This window comes from Dermacentor silvarum, chromosome 1 (assembly GCF_013339745.2).
Source record: "Dermacentor silvarum isolate Dsil-2018 chromosome 1, BIME_Dsil_1.4, whole genome shotgun sequence".
In the NCBI taxonomy this organism is placed as follows: Eukaryota; Metazoa; Arthropoda; class Arachnida; order Ixodida; family Ixodidae; genus Dermacentor; species Dermacentor silvarum.
The window spans coordinates 449,487,411-449,502,398 of record NC_051154.1 but is presented as its reverse complement, the minus strand read 5'-3'; the positions used below and the strand labels follow the sequence as shown (position 1 = coordinate 449,502,398).

General features: G+C 44.0%; 1 long non-coding RNA gene across 3 annotated transcripts; it reads left to right on the top strand.

Moving 5' to 3' along the window:
- The first annotated feature begins 6,864 nt into the window (after positions 1–6,864).
- LOC125942635 (uncharacterized) lies at positions 6,865–14,451 on the top strand. 3 transcript variants are annotated; one of them, XR_007465274.1, is made up of 6 exons: positions 6,865–7,240; positions 8,272–8,357; positions 9,382–9,467; positions 10,500–10,585; positions 11,610–11,695; positions 14,347–14,451. It is a non-coding gene; the product is annotated as an uncharacterized LOC125942635 (long non-coding RNA). The 3 variants fall into 3 exon arrangements; XR_007465272.1 differs by lacking the exon at positions 8,272–8,357; XR_007465273.1 differs by lacking the exons at positions 6,865–7,240; positions 8,272–8,357 and adding an exon at positions 7,968–8,013 and having other exon boundaries at positions 9,124–9,467.
- The last annotated feature ends 537 nt before the right edge of the window (positions 14,452–14,988 follow it).

Sequence of the window (14,988 nt, the reverse complement as noted above, 5' to 3'; positions counted from 1 at the left end):
ATATGGCGCACGCATCAATTGCCAGTTTCTCAGAATTTTCCCTCGTGACGGCTAGCTCTTCGACGCTGTGTTAGATTGTAACGCATTTAGGATTGGCCCATATTTTCTGTTACAGATGACGGCGAAGTGGTGACGTCAGTCTATATACAGTAGAACCTTGTTGACACGATCCCGCTACGTACGATATCCTGGCGCCAACGTTCGCGATCAAGAGCACAAAAAGTTATCCAATAGAGTTACGCTTAATTTTACCGGTTCATACATTCGCGGAAAACAGGATACTTCGGCACCAATGTTGAGTACACCGCTAAATTTGAATCATGATAAATTTTCCGGCCACTAGATTTCATGTAAACAAGAGAAGGCATGAGACGCGCATGATGGAGCAGTAGCCCTTGCTGCATCACCTTCACTGCAATACTTGCCTGCCCATCTCACGTGAAAAGCCTCCGCACCTTCAGTTTATTATTCGGGTACCAGCAAATCTCCTCCCCAGGTCAACGCACAGCGCATTCACAGCTATCGCCGCTAACCCAATTGCGATAAGCATCTTCGCCTTACAGCGCGCGGTGCGCACTGCCGTTAAAAGCAAACTGGACGGCTTAAGTAGGCGATAACCGAAACGCGCCGCCATTCCCTGCTGTAGGTGGCGCAATGTGGGCGAATCGTTTCATTCCGGCGGCATCCGGCTTCATCCACCAGTTCGATTTCGTTCCGGTGTCCTGTCAGTGTATTAATACACTTCACAAAAAGAAAATAATAAAATGCGTCTCGGTACACCGAAACCCCACCAGCTCGACGCGCGCCGACATCTCGTACTGCAATGATTCGCGGTATACGCTTCACCTTACGTAGATGTCAACTTTGTCCAATTTTTAGGTACTTCAGATTCTGTGTTTTCTGAGAGGATTTTTTATCTTTTTTGCCCTAAACGTATGAACGAGGTTGTACTGTAGTACCACTGCATTAAAATGCCCAGCCAATGTACCTGAGTTCTGCACTGCATAGTTAGGTTTGCCATCTGGCCCAATTTTCACCGGCACGGCCGGTTTCGCTTCACCAACTGCCAATTTGACTTCCATACAAGTACGCCATTTGCAAGTTTTATGGTTCCTCCTAAAATTGAACTCTATGACCTGCATAGTATCATACATTGTGCCTAAAGTATTTTTGAATTCCTTACGCATATTATTATTAGTATATACTTCAACGCACTCCCCAATTGTTATTCGAAGGCTGCGAATCTGGCTTATGAAAATACATTTGCAACAGCCCGAACGGTTGCAAAGCAATACTGCTTTTTTTAAATTCTTTCAGTATAGTTCATTCAGGCAGAGTTTGTAGTCGGAATACAGTAAACGTCGATTTTTCGGACTCCCTACGGGCCGCGAAAACGTCCGAAAAGACGAATACATGCCTTTTACTGCCCCCAAAGCCTCAAATCACCACAGGGACTTCCAAAATAGCTCTGAATGCCTGCCAATACACTTATTAGGCATATCGTATCTCGTATTGCGATAGGAGACGGCGGGTGCTCGAGTGTATATAGAATACAAACAGTGTATTTCCCTACCCACTCTTGGTAGACTTCACCGCCATACTTCACGTATGCTTCATCGCGAAACACAGCTATATGGAGGCGAAGCTGACTTTCAGAAACTGACAATGTGCAAAGCGCCGCGCTTTCCGAGCTTCCAATACATTGGCAAGGATTAAAAAGTTGTTGCAGTTTCACCTGAAATGCGAAGCATCAATTGCGATAGCAAATTTGTAGAGAGCTATACGGAGTAATGATATTAGCTTTATCAGCTGTATAAACTTGGACATGCAGAAGCACCGGCAACACGCAGAACTGTTGTAGACGCCGTCGGCATTTTGCCCGCGTTCGCTCAAAATGCGTGCGGCGTTGGTGACTGTTGCCGGAGCCTCTGATATAAATAGGCACTTGGTGCCGCAGCTAAACGTCGCCTCCCTTCCCTCCCCCTCCCCCCCCTCCCCCACGGCCTTTCGCGCGTCGGAAGAAGGCGCGTTTGCTCTACATACACAGTAAAAGTTTTTACACCCAAAAGGCTGTAAAAAGGGTGTATTTTGATTTTAACACCCTTGCTTACATTCTTTCACACCCTTTTGTCATTATTTTACAATACTACACATTATATATAGGGTGCGTACATCTTTTGCACCCTCCGATTGGCACCAAGGGTGTTTCTTTATGCTCAAGAAGGGTGTAAGTGACGCACAAATATGTATGCATACACACATGTGTACGCATGCGTCTTCGACAAAGGCAGTATATAACATGCCCAGAGCATTGGTGATAAAAAAGGCGCTTTATTCGGTAATACAGTATTCAAGGCAATTCATCTCAAGTGTATCTATCGTAAAGTATTAAACTCCATATGTACTTATTGCAATCGGCTAGCTTTCATTTTCAATTTAAAGAGCGTGCGGTAGTTACAAAATTCAAGTCAGCCTGTACGCAAAATGTACCCAGTAAGTGCGAACTTGGTGAGCGAATCAAGTTTTTAAGATATTCCTTCTAAAAGAGCTTGCATGACGTTCTCCTTTCTATTTTTCGAGAAAAGCTTTTTGGTGCATATATGTGGAACACCAGTGCATTATGCGACACTATTCAGGTGTATATTTTGCGAGGCTGGTGCCGCTGACAGCATTTCTGTCAAATGGCTAAAGTTCACATATTGTCTCGCTTCAATATTGAAATAACAATATGCCCTATCAAAATATTAATGAAAAAGTAGTTTTATGGATATCAGTCCTCGTAAAATATACGTTCTAACATTGATAAAAAGTTATGACACAACTCATTATTTACCCGTTTATTACATGCACCAACCACCCCAAATTAGCACTACACTAGACAGAGTGCAGTGCACTGCATTGCAACACAGGGGCACTGGGGTTTGCCATCCCCAGTAGTAAATCGGACGCTTGTCTGGTTGACCTGCTTGCCTTTCCTCTCCTTGCTTTTTTCTATCTCTTTGAACAAACTGCACTACCTTGTCGAAAAGGAAGCGTTAACCTCTTTCAGAGTTAAATTATTTGTCGAGCAATAATTTTACTGTTCCAAGAACTACAGCATAAACTGGAAAACGAAACCGAATCTGGTTTGTTCTCCGTGCTCACAGAGCGCGGCACCAGTTGGCACCGTGCGCTGCGCCTCCGGTCTCGAAGGATCTAACAAGCGGTTGATGCAGCTGCGAATGTATAGTCAGTCGGCTTTTATCGTTTTATGTTGTGCAGATTGTTAGTTCACCGTAAATATGTCTTGATTTGTACTCAAGAGTGGAGCAAGGCCCCAAGGAACAGAGATTGACGCAACGGGAGCGAAGAACCGAACCGATGGATGGTTACGCTGGTTGACTCTCGGCATGTTCAAAATGGCGAAGTTCCGAATTTGTCGCTGTGTGACGTGCGCGTGTGTGCTCGTGATGTGCCGTCATAGCGCGGGGATATTTGTGCTGAATGTTTTTTACTTCGTCTAAAAAACTCTGCACGCAATGGCATCGAAGAAGTCGTGTGTTCAGGTGCACGTATGTGCATGCTTGGATGCGGAAAGCCTGCTCTCAACGGTAGCACTGAGCACAGCCGTGTTGGCTCAGCGCTACCCCCTCAATGGACGTTCAACAGTCTACGTGCTCGTAACTTGCTCACGAGGTAAGCCCGTTGTCATCTTGTTTGTTTGTGTTATGTGGTAAGCCGGCGTCGCGATCAGAAATATTGTTTAGAAAATGCCAGTAAACGGCATCTTACGGCAACAAGGACGGGCGAATGGGAAAAAGGATTACGTTCGGGGTAGATTACTCGTTGGCGTCACCTATAGGCACCGGGCGGCCGTTGTAAGGCGCCACCGGCGCCCCGGCGACATGCTGGCGAACAGCGCCGCGAACGGCACCCGTCAAAGCACTGGCATGTGAAGCAGACGACGGGACGAAGACGCTCGGTGCTTCCAGTGATCTGGCACTGCGGGTTATAAGGGCTGACGCACCGGAAAACGCATTTACGCGTGTCTTCTTTTGAGAAAGGTCGTCACTTGTGCGAGGCAGATCACATTCGTGGCATCAAGTAGTATATAAAGCAGAAAACGAGCGCAAATTGCGATGTAAATGCACCACGCGAACGGAGCTCACCGCGGCAAGCTAAGACGTGAAACTCCAGCAGTTATGTTCCAGATGTTATTTTGCTGTGCGCGTTAACATTCTCGCGTATTTAATCATGTAAATAGGCGTAGAACACAACAATTATGGACAGAAAAAAAGGAGACATACGTCTTCCTTATTCTGTTTCTTGAGCTGCTTCGCCGATCGCACATGTGTCAGTCGTTCTCTGTCCATTGTAGTTCTATTATATTTGCAATGCTTCCCCATTCTTAATTGCTTATAAACTAGCCCAATCTTCAGTTACTGCTCATTTTATAAAGCTTAGCGCGACGGGAGCCGTCGGTGGCGGCGAGTGTGAGCACGCCACTGCGTTGGCGTTCGCCGTCGATGCACAGCACAGTCGTGTGCCGGACTCAACTAGAGTTGGGAATTGCTAGGAAGGAAAATGTACATTAAAAGGAAGACTGATACACTGATAAGAGGGCAAAATGACTACAAATCTGAGTGTTCGCCTTCGGTGCCCAAGCTCCGGAGCCGTTACACTGCGGAGGCGAAGACAGGCAATTGTGGTACACGAAGCTCTTGCGTATGAACAGCTCTTTCATTAACGTTAGAACTAGACCATAGCAAATCAGCGTCGGAAATGTACAGTGCCCAGCGATTGAAGCGCTGGCAGCGCGCGGCTGCCACCGTTTTTTTTTCTTCATACCACAGGTGAGCGCCGTGGGACCAAATGCAGTGATAATGCGTTACGAAGGTTTTCGCTTTCCCTCTACACCACAATCCATCAGTTTGGTGTCCCCAGCGCTTGCAGTCAGTGCAAAAAGCGCAGGCGACCATGTGATTCGAGTATCGCGCTGTTGCCTACAGACCGCACATATACAGACTTTCCGCCTGAAAAACGCGATGCCGCGATGAACAACTATTGAATTGAATGGCCTAACCAGCTTCAGTCATGTTTCAGTAACTGTTGGTGCACCCAAAAATGCAACATGTTTGATCAGACTTTGTTTCACGGCAGCGCCTGCTGCGCGCGGCCCGGCCGCCACATGCCATTACATTCACGGCGCAGCCGCATGAAGGCGCCACCGGTCCAAATTCATCCCGCGCCCGGTGCCTATTCTCGCACGGGCGCGTTACGTCGGATGGACATACTCACGCCTGCGGCGCTCGTGCTGTATCAGTCATGCCGCATTATATAGCTTTCTCGCGCCTCTACCTTGACAAAATAACATCACTGATTTTCCCGGGGGAGCAGTAGGGGGCCGTAGTGGAGACCGGGGCTACTGTCCTGGAGCAGTATTTTCGCTCATGCCAGCCTTTTCGTATGTGTTAAGCTTCTCTGCAGCCTACATTGTTTGCAGTTAAGGCTGCATGACATTGTACTTGCTTGCATAAGTGTCACAGCTGTCACCCGTTCGTCGTCGGCGCGAAATCAATCGACGGGGTATACAAGCCGGTTGGTCGTTCCGTATGCTCTCCGTGACTTTTCAAAACATATTAAGTCAAAGAAAATGCCTAAACTGCTCCCCCGGGAAAATCAATGATGGTATTTTGAAGGTAGAGCGCCGTAAGGCGTGAGAAAGGTATAATCTGGCATGGCTGACCCGCAGGCGCGGGATTGGCTGTCCGAAATACCGCGCCTGTGCGCGGAGAATAGGTTACGCCAACGAGGAATTTACCACGTTTGATCTACATGGTAGTGCGGTCCCCTCGATCGCGATCTAAATTTTCTGTGTGACGATTATAACCTCTTGCTTTGTGATTGCTATATTCAGCACTTTTATAAAACAAAGATATTGTTGAATCAAAGGTAAACAGAGGTTTTACAAGTAAAAAAGAACAAGAGTTTTGTGCAATTGTATTGCACATGTCCATGTGATCATTGAAGCTCACACGAATTGTCATCTGTTTACAGACCTCCTTGCTGTTGCAACTCTGAGGATAATTGCTTCAAATGGGAAGGAACAACCAGCAGTGCCAGCGCTATTTGTACAAGAGGACGTAAGTTCCTTCACATTTTTGTTAATGAAATCGGATCTAAACAATGCTGTAATTCCTCAAATGGCTTCAATCGTAGAACTGTATAAAGATCCAGGTGCGATTTTTTAAATGTGAACTGACATGCTACCTAATTTCAGCACCTATTTATTCATTTTTATTTATTCATGCTACCGGTAAAGGCCCTCACAAGGAGTGTATTACATGGGGGGGGGGGGGTGGGGGGCGATACAATCATTAATAAGTGCTGTACATGTTAGGATGAACAACAATACATGTATAAATAATAAAAAACAGCAATTAAATCATAAGTAAATGTACAAAACGTAAGGATGAACAAACGAACAATTTGGAACTGCTCTTGCACTCGATGTGAGGAGCATCTATGCTGCACAAATGACCTTGCTTGGATTACACAGGTTATTCGAATAATGATGGGTTGTGTTAAGCTTCTCTACAGCCTACATTGTTTGCAGTTAAGGCTGCACGACATTATACTTGCTTGCATAAGTGTTACAGCTGTCACCCGTTCGTCGTCGGCGCGAAGTCAATCGAACGGGGTATACAAGCCGGTTGGTCGTTCCGTATGCTCTCCGTGACTTTTCAAAACATATTAACTCAAATAAAATGCCTAAACTGCATCCCCCGGGAAAATCAGTGATGGATATTTGAAGGTAGAGCGCCTGTAAGGTGTGAGAAAGGTATAATCTGGCATGGCTGACCCTGCAGGCGCGGGAATTGGCTGTCCGAAATACCGCGCCTGTGCGCGGAGAATAGGTTACGCCAACGAGGAATTTACCACGTTTGATCTACATGGTAGTGCGGTCCCCTCGATCGCGATCTAAATTTTCTGTGTGACGATTATAACCTCTTGCTTTGTGATTGCTATATTCAGCACTTTTATAAAACAAAGATATTGTTGAATCAAAGGTAAACAGAGGTTTTACAAGTAAAAAAGAACAAGAGTTTTGTGCAATTGTATTGCACATGTCCGTGTGATCATTGAAGCTCACACGAATTGTCATCTGTTTACAGACCTCCTTGCTGTTGCAACTCTGAGGATAATTGCTTCAAATGGGAAGGAACAACCAGCAGTGCCAGCGCTATTTGTACATGAGGACGTAAGTTCATTCACATTTTTGTTAATGAAATCGGATCTAAACAATGCTGTATACCTCAAATGGCTTCAATCGTAGAAACAGTTTGGCAACTCTATAACGATCCAGATGCTTTTTTTTAAATGTGAACTAACATGCTACCTAATTTCACCAGCTATTTATTCATTTTTATTTATTCATGCTACCGGTAAAGGCCCTCACAGGGAGTGTATTACATAGGGGGGGGGGGGCGATACAATAATTAATAAGTGCTGTACATATTAGGAAGAACAACAACACATGTATAAATAATAAAAAACAGCAATTAAATCTTAAGTCAATATACAGAAAGTAAGGATGAACAAACGAACAATTTTGAACTGCTCTAGCACTCGATGTGAGGAGCATCTATGCTGCAAAAATGACCTTGCTTGGATTACACAGGTTATTCGAATAATGATGGGTTGTGTTAAGCTTCTCTACAGCCTACATTGTTTGCAGTTAAGGCTGCATGACATAATACTTGCTTGCATAAGTGTTACAGCTGTCACCCGTTCGTCGTCGGCGCGAAGTCAATCGACGGGGTATACAAGCCGGTTGGTCGTTCCGCATGCTCTCCGTGACTTTTCAAAACATATTAACTCAAATAAAATGCCTAAACTGCACCCCCGGGAAAATCAGTGATGGTATTTTGAAGGTAGAGCGCCGTAAGGTGTGAGAAAAGTATAATCTGGCATGGCTGACCTGCAGTCGCGGGAATGGCTGTCCGAAATACCGCGCCTGTGCGCGGAGAATAGGTTACGCCAACGAGGAATTTACCACGTTTGATCTACATGTTAGTGCGGTCCCCTCGATCGCGATCTAAATTTTCTGTGTGACGATTATAACCTCTTGCTTTGTGATTGCTATATTCAGCACTTTTATAAAACAAAGATATTGTTTAATCAAAGGTAAACAGAGGTTTTACAAGTAAAAAAGAACAAGAGTTTTGTGCAATTGTATTGCACATGTCCGTGTGATCATTGAAGCTCACATGAATTGTCATCTGTTTACAGACCTCCTTGCTGTTGCAACTCTGAGGATAATTGCTTCAAATAGGAAGGAACAACCAGCAGTGCCAGCGCTATTTGTACATGAGGACGTAAGTTCATTCACATTTTTGTTAATGAAATCGGATCTAAACAATGCTGTAATTCCTCAAATGGCTTCAATCCTAGAACCTGTATAAAGATCCAGGTGCGATTTTTTAAATGTGAACTGACATGCTACCTAATTTCAGCACCTATTTATTCATTTTATTTATTCATGCTACCGGTAAAGGCCCTCACAGGGAGTGTATTACATGGGGGGAGGGGGGCGATACAATCATTAATAAGTGCTGTACATGTTAGGATGAACAACAACAATACATGTATAAATAATAAAAAACAGCAATTAAATCATAAGTCAATGTACAAAACGTAAGGATGAACAAACGAACAATTTTGAACTGCTCTTGCACTCGATGTGAGGAGCATCTATGCTGCACAAATGACCTTGCTTGGATTACACAGGTTATTCGAATAATGATGGGTTGTGTTAAGCTTCTCTACAGCCTACATTGTTTGCAGTTAAGGCTGCACGACATTATACTTGCTTGCATAAGTGTTACAGCTGTCACCCGTTCGTCGTCGGCGCGAAGTCAATCAACGGGGTATACAAGCCGGTTGGTCGTTCCGTATGCTCTCCGTGACTTTTCAAAACATATTAACTCAAAGAAAATGCCTAAACTGCTCCCCCGGGAAAATCAGTGATGATAATTTGAAGGTAGAGCGCTGTAAGGCGTGAGAAAGGTATAATCTGGCATGGCTGACCCGCAGGCGCGGGATTGGCTGTCCGAAATACCGCGCCTGTGCGCAGGAGAATAGGTTACGCCAACGAGGAATTTACCACGTTTGATCTACATGGTAGTGCGGTCCCCTCGATCGCGATCTAAATTTTCTGTGTGACGATTATAACCTCTTGCTTTGTGATTGCTATATTCAGCACTTTTATAAAACAAAGATATTGTTGAATCAAAGGTAAACAGAGGTTTTACAAGTAAAAAAGAACAAGAGTTTTGTGCAATTGTATTGCACATGTCCGTGTGATCATTGAAGCTCACACGAATTGTCATCTGTTTACAGACCTCCTTGCTGTTGCAACTCTGAGGATAATTGCTTCAAATGGGAAGGAACAACCAGCAGTGCCAGCGCTATTTGTACATGAGGACGTAAGTTCATTCACATTTTTGTTAATGAAATCGGATCTAAACAATGCTGTATACCTCAAATGGCTTCAATCGTAGAAACAGTTTGGCAACTCTATAACGATCCAGATGCTTTTTTTTTAAATGTGAACTAACATGCTACCTAATTTCACCAGCTATTTATTCATTTTTATTTATTCATGCTACCGGTAAAGGCCCTCACAGGGAGTGTATTACATAGGGGGGGGGGGGCGATACAATAATTAATAAGTGCTGTACATATTAGGAAGAACAACAACACATGTATAAATAATAAAAAACAGCAATTAAATCTTAAGTCAATATACAGAAAGTAAGGATGAACAAACGAACAATTTTGAACTGCTCTAGCACTCGATGTGAGGAGCATCTATGCTGCAAAAATGACCTTGCTTGGATTACACAGGTTATTCGAATAATGATGGGTTGTGTTAAGCTTCTCTACAGCCTACATTGTTTTCAGTTAAGGCTGCACGACATTATACTTGCTTGCATAAGTGTTACAGCTGTCACCCGTTCGTCGTCGGCGCGAAGTCAATCGACGGGGTATACAAGCCGGTTGGTCGTTCCGTATGCTCTCCATGACTTTTCAAAACATATTAACTCAAAGAAAATGCCTAAACTGCTCCCCCGGGAAAATCAGTGATGGTAATTTGAAGGTAGAGCGCTCTAAGGCGTGAGAAAAGTATAATCTGGCATGGCTGACCCGCAGGCGCGGGATTGGCTGTCCGAAATACCGCGCCTGTGCGCGGAGAATAGGTTACGCCAACGAGGAATTTACCACGTTTGATCTACATGGTAGTGCGGTCCCCTCGATCGCGATCTAAATTTTCTGTGTGACGATTATAACCTCTTGCTTTGTGATTGCTATATTCAGCACTTTTATAAAACAAAGATATTGTTGAATCAAAGGTAAACAGAGGTTTTACAAGTAAAAAAGAACAAGAGTTTTGTGCAATTGTATTGCACATGTCCGTGTGATCATTGAAGCTCACATGAATTGTCATCTGTTTACAGACCTCCTTGCTGTTGCAACTCTGAGGATAATTGCTTCAAATGGGAAGGAACAACCAGCAGTGCCAGCGCTATTTGTACATGAGGACGTAAGTTCCTTCACATTTTTGTTAATGAAATCGGATCTAAACAATGCTGTAATTCCTCAAATGGCTTCAATCCTAGAACTGTATAAAGATCCAGGTGCGATTTTTTAAATGTGAACTGACATGCTACCTAATTTCAGCACCTATTTATTCATTTTTATTTATTCATGCTACCGGTAAAGGCCCTCACAGGGAGTGTATTACATGGGGGGGAGGGGGGCGATACAATCATTAATAAGTGCTGTACATGTTAGGATGAACAACAACAATACATGTATAAATAATAAAAAACAGCAATTAAATCATAAGTCAATGTACAAAACGTAAGGATGAACAAACGAACAATTTTGAACTGCTCTTGCACTCGATGTGAGGAGCATCTATGCTGCACAAATGACCTTGCTTGGATTACACAGGTTATTCGAATAATGATGGGTTGTGTTAAGCTTCTCTACAGCCTACATTGTTTGCAGTTAAGGCTGCACGACATTATACTTGCTTGCATAAGTGTTACAGCTGTCACCCGTTCGTCGTCGGCGCGAAGTCAATCAACGGGGTATACAAGCCGGTTGGTCGTTCCGTATGCTCTCCGTGACTTTTCAAAACATATTAACTCAAAGAAAATGCCTAAACTGCTCCCCCGGGAAAATCAGTGATGATAATTTGAAGGTAGAGCGCTGTAAGGCGTGAGAAAGGTATAATCTGGCATGGCTGACCCGCAGGCGCGGGATTGGCTGTCCGAAATACCGCGCCTGTGCGCAGAGAATAGGTTACGCCAACGAGGAATTTACCACGTTTGATCTACATGGTAGTGCGGTCCCCTCGATCGCGATCTAAATTTTCTGTGTGACGATTATAACCTCTTGCTTTGTGATTGCTATATTCAGCACTTTTATAAAACAAAGATATTGTTTAATCAAAGGTAAACAGAGGTTTTACAAGTAAAAAAGAACAAGAGTTTTGTGCAATTGTATTGCACATGTCCGTGTGATCATTGAAGCTCACACGAATTGTCATCTGTTTACAGACCTCCTTGCTGTTGCAACTCTGAGGATAATTGCTTCAAATGGGAAGGAACAACCAGCAGTGCCAGCGCTATTTGTACATGAGGACGTAAGTTCATTCACATTTTTGTTAATGAAATCGGATCTAAACAATGCTGTATACCTCAAATGGCTTCAATCGTAGAAACAGTTTGGCAACTCTATAACGATCCAGATGCTTTTTTTTTAAATGTGAACTAACATGCTACCTAATTTCACCAGCTATTTATTCATTTTTATTTATTCATGCTACCGGTAAAGGCCCTCACAGGGAGTGTATTACATAGGGGGGGGGCGATACAATAATTAATAAGTGCTGTACATATTAGGAAGAACAACAACACATGTATAAATAATAAAAAACAGCAATTAAATCTTAAGTCAATATACAGAAAGTAAGGATGAACAAACGAACAATTTTGAACTGCTCTAGCACTCGATGTGAGGAGCATCTATGCTGCAAAAATGACCTTGCTTGGATTACACAGGTTATTCGAATAATGATGGGTTGTGTTAAGCTTCTCTACAGCCTACATTGTTTGCAGTTAAGGCTGCATGACATAATACTTGCTTGCATAAGTGTCATAGCTGTCACCCGTTCATCGTCGGCGCGAAGTCAATCGACGGGGTATACAAGCCAGTTGGTCGTTCCGTACTCAAGCGAACAGAGTGAAAAGAGTCAGAGTCGGGAGTAAACAAAAAAAACAGATATTTATCGCCAGATAAGTATACACAATTAATAAAATAAAATAATAAAAAACACACAATACAAACATACCTGGGGCGCTATAACGTAAAATGATTCCAAACAGTTTTGATTGCATACTCCTGACATCAAATTTACGTAACCACCGACGCAAGCATCCGGCGGTGACCCGCGGCGTTGTCTGAACAACTCAATCAAGCACTCTCCTCGTTTATAGGAGGTCACCTTTGTTCGCTTTCAGAACCAATAACATTGCTTATACTCAGCGGTTTTTCTTATCTAATTGGCTGACAAGAGGAGCACGCTCTAGTGGAGAGGGTTTCGATGGGGCCAAGCCAGCACAGTGAAAATAGATAACCGCATGAAGAGGGTGGTGCCAGCTTCTCCGATTGGTCCGCTTCGCCTTACTTAGCTTGCGGTGGCTGGTCGAAAATCGTGGCGGCATGCAACGGAAGAATAAGAATGCCGCTAAAACGGATCCTCAGCAAGGAAGAGTTGGCAGAGCGATGTTGTATGCATGGCGAAAAGGATCGTTAACGTTTTACTGATACACAAAAATGTTTATCATGCACAAATAATTACATGCTCACCGGCAGGTACGAGTAGCGAGAGCCTGAGTGATCCGCGGGCAGCCATCTTTTATTCCTTTCGGAACGGGGCAGTCTGTGGCTATTAAGAGAAATTTTCAGTTTTATTCGGCATAATAATGCATTTTTTTCGCATACACGTCACTTTGACGTGGTGAGTTTTCGCAGTTTTGTGAGGTCGCGTGAAAGATAGGCGAAGTGGGCGTATCCAGAAAACATTGGATAATAGCAGAGGGCTAATGGTGAAAAGGCGTCGAATCAGGAATGATTATTTTTCTTTTGTGCGGTTTAATCATGCATAATCAGTGTGTACACGTTATATCAGATGGGGAGCTGTCGCGGTTTTCGTGACGTCACATGACAGACAGGTGAAGTTATGAGTGGCTCGAAAATGTTTTGACCAATCGTGGAGGCTGATTGCAGAAATTGGAATCAAAACAGTTTGGAATCTTTGTACGTTATAGCGCCCCTGAAACACAATGATGACGGAGAAATGTGATGAGCAATTCACAATACATATACATATGAAACAGGGTGCGGATCAAATATACAAGAATAACACCTAACAGCATTTCACTAAAATAATGTTCAAAAGAAAACAACAATGTCATACGCGTGGCCGGGCAGCAGCAGCAAGACCATAAACTGTGAAGTCGGTGCGCGAAGCTTTCCCGAAGAATGCTGGCGGGCCGATCTTGCTGAGGTGACTGCAATTGCTGGGCTGGATTTCCCGGGAGTGTAGATTTGACGTCTTCTCTCAAGCATGTTGAGCTAACTTAAGGCGATCTACTGTGAGCTTCGTTGCAGACGTTGGTTTGTAGTCTCGTACGTCAACTAGTTCCTTGGAATTCCGACGTGGCCAGGCGGCCCAGGAGATACTGGACGGCACTAGCCCCCTGATAGCTTCTCAGCAGCACATAGGTTCAGCTTCTAGACTAATTAGCTGGGACCAAAACGTGCGCTTAAATAGCCTCTCCTTTCTCTAGTTCCCTATGTAGGGGAACTGCCGGTATGCAGATTTCACCTAATTCATGACTCCTCCCAAAAGTCTTGGCCGTGCCCCTTTCAGCATGGACGAAGGATGGTAGATTGCCCTCTCTCCAAGGTCGAGCCCCGGCACTGCATGCACCACACGGACGCACACCTCTAGGTCCGTTAATCGGCGTGTCGATGTCTCGAAACGAGATGCCACCCCGTGGGGCCACGACGTTTTTGACACCCGTTAATCGGCCTGTCGCCTTCTCGAAATTATACGCCGCACAGTGAGGACACGTTTTTTTTGGCGGCCGTTAATTGGCGTCAAAACCACTCGAAATCTCTCGAAAATATGCCGCTCCGTGACAAGCATAGCAACCCCTTTGTATTGTGCTTACGCAAAAGCATTAATATACTTTCATGATCAGTAAGTTTTCTTTGTTGTCATTGCAGGACGAGAGGGTTCCACTCACCCCCTGTGTGGTGTATTCTGGCCACAACCTGGAACAGGCAGAGTTTCTCCACCTCTGTGTCGGCAAGGAACGGCTGTTCATGGTCAAAAATGCGGACGAAGGGGTCATCGCAATCATGAGTGCATTTTTTGTATTGAACATAGTATATGGGCCTAAATACTTCAACACCAGTGCAGTACTTGAACGATTGTTTTTTGGTTTGAATGTAACAATGCCAAGTGGTTGTTACAAAGTTTGTGAACAGAGTTGTGCAGGCAATGCAACACCGATGTTCATGTATGTTACCATATGAATGCTAGCCTGACAATTTTGTGCAATAGCTTAAGCAATAGTTTTGTGCTATTTTTAATGTATCATTTTCTTTCTTTTTGATCACGATAATAGCATGATCCAGTAACTTCCTCCGCTGCCTCTGTGCCAACCACATTATCTATAGACTGCACCTTTTTTTGTTCTGATGACTTCACAGACAATGTAATAGTGCCCAAGTGTAGGTCAGCGAAAAACAAACGTGGTGTACTGTAGTCTGCACGTATTTATCGAAAACGTTGCTCGGTGTTGCTTTGTGCTGAAAAGAAGATTACAATACGTCTAGTTCATATTAGGTCTGCCTTAACATTAA